Source organism: Lactuca serriola, chromosome 5 (genome assembly GCF_051521515.1).
Source record: "Lactuca serriola cultivar US96UC23 chromosome 5, Lser_US96UC23_V15, whole genome shotgun sequence".
Taxonomy (NCBI): Eukaryota; Viridiplantae; Streptophyta; class Magnoliopsida; order Asterales; family Asteraceae; genus Lactuca; species Lactuca serriola.
This window is the reverse complement of record NC_136412.1, coordinates 322,369,518-322,371,751: the sequence shown is the minus strand read 5'-3', so window position 1 is coordinate 322,371,751 and position 2,234 is coordinate 322,369,518.

Sequence of the window (2,234 nt, the reverse complement as noted above, 5' to 3'; positions counted from 1 at the left end):
GCTGTAACGCCCGCAAATCTGGGCTAGTCAAATTAGAGGCAATAGGGGTCGAAAACGACTTTTCGACAAAAGATTATTTAGAATAAATAATCTTAATCAAGTTGTAGAGTATGTTACAAGGTTTTCGTACATATAAAGAACGCCGAAAACCGAGTTATAACGAAGAAGTTATGACCCGTTGAAGTTTCGCGACGGAACCGGCACGATACCGGGAAACGTAAATAGTGAATTTATGATAGAGCGAGATTTAGCCTTAGCGATCTAAACGAAAGTCGTAGAATATGTTAAACTAAGAACATCAATAAAAAGAACGCCCAAATCTGACTTCGTATGAGGAAGTTATGATTTTTCTAAGATTTAGCATAGCAGTGCACAGCCCGAAATCTGAATTTTAGATCGGTCGATTTTTAGCCGACGGGATCTAAATGAAAGTTGTAGTACTCGTAAATACCAACGCGTCGATATAAAGAACGTCGATAATAGAGCTCGTATGCAAAAGTTATGGATGAAGCTTAGTCCCTACTTTTCGAGCGCGGCGAATTCGATACAGTTTTGTAAATACGAGATAGAATGAGAATTAGCCAACGAGGTCTAAATGAGAGTTGAAGATCTCATTAATAGGAACTCAACGGTAAAAAGACAGACAAAAATGGAGCTCGTATGCGAAAGTTATGGACGAAGCTTAGTCTCTACTTTTCGAGCGCGGCGAATTCGATACAGTTTTGTAAATCCGAGATAGAATGAGAATTAGCCAACGAGGTCTAAATGAAAGTTAAAGATCTCATTAATAGGAACTCAACGGTAAAAAGACAGACAAAAACGAAGCTCGTATGCAAAAGTTACGGACGAAGCTTAGAGACTACTTTACTATAAAACTCCTATAAATACAAGGGTGAACTCCTCATATTTTCTTCACACCATAAGCCTCTCTTTCTCTCTCTAACTTCTCTCTAGCCTCCCTAAACCCCTCCCAAGTCTACGGAACCTCCCTAGCACGAGAACAAAGCCCCGGAGCGCCCGACGGCTCCGAGAAGAAAAGCTTTCGGCTTGGAAACGCTGCTCCAGCGAAGCCCGGTTTTTAATAAAAACTCGCTGTAAGTGAGCTACGCCTATACTATATTTAATATAGATTTTATTTAATTATAGTAACATTATTAGGACCTTAAAATAATTATTTGGGCTATTATTATGAGTTATATTGAGTGTTATTTAACGCTTATATAATAGTAATAATAGCTAGACTATTAATTAGTCGTGGTTAACGTTAAAAACTAAACCCTAGTGGTATTGATACTAGGTTTTGTCGAGGAAAATTGTTTTGAGATAACGAAGTGCTGTCTGAGTTCGGAATCACCACCTAATCAGGTGAGTGCATAGTTACTTTCATCTTACACATAGATATGAAGTATTTTATTATAAATTTACGTGCTATGTGTGCATATTGTCTAAATACTTGCTGTCTATGCTGGTGAAAGATTTTTATACATGTTTTAAATGATGTAAACTGTATAAAGTATTTTATATCTACAAGATATGTTGGGTAAAACATGGGTAGATGAATGATGATGGATAAAAGCTGAAATAGAGGAACATTAGTAGTACGGACCTAGTGCCCTATAGGTATACATTGGCAGCAGTGGACCTAGTACCCTATAGATGAGCACTGGCAGCTGCGCCACAACCCGTAGATGATTTAGATCTACGGTAAACGTCCTAGCAGCTGCGCTCCAAGGATAGTATCGGCAGCTGCGCCTAATAAGGAGCCTTATGACCATGACAGTAGTGTTTAAAGGTCAATACCGGCAGAAGCGCCTCATAGAAAATGTCCTAATTCTGGCAGCTGAGCCTAAGTGACAATATTAGCAGCTGCGCTTGACCAATGTGTCATTGGCAACAATGGACTTCATGTTGTTTCCTTAGGATGATCCTTAGGAATGAATGAATGAGAAATAGCTGATTCTTAGGGTAGATCCTTAAGAATAAAGAAGATAATGGGGATGGGTAATTGGGTTGATTGTTTGATTGTTTAAACATAATAATTATATTATTGTGGGTTGAAAACCCTATGTACTCACCAGGTTTCCCAACCTGACCCACTCAGTTTATTTGTATCACAGGTGTTGATATGAAGTGACATTACACTGAGAGATTTAAAGAGATGTAGATCACTAGTGTAAATAATTGTAAGTTCTGTTTATGCTTATGTTTCTGTATTAACGATGACATCCCAAACG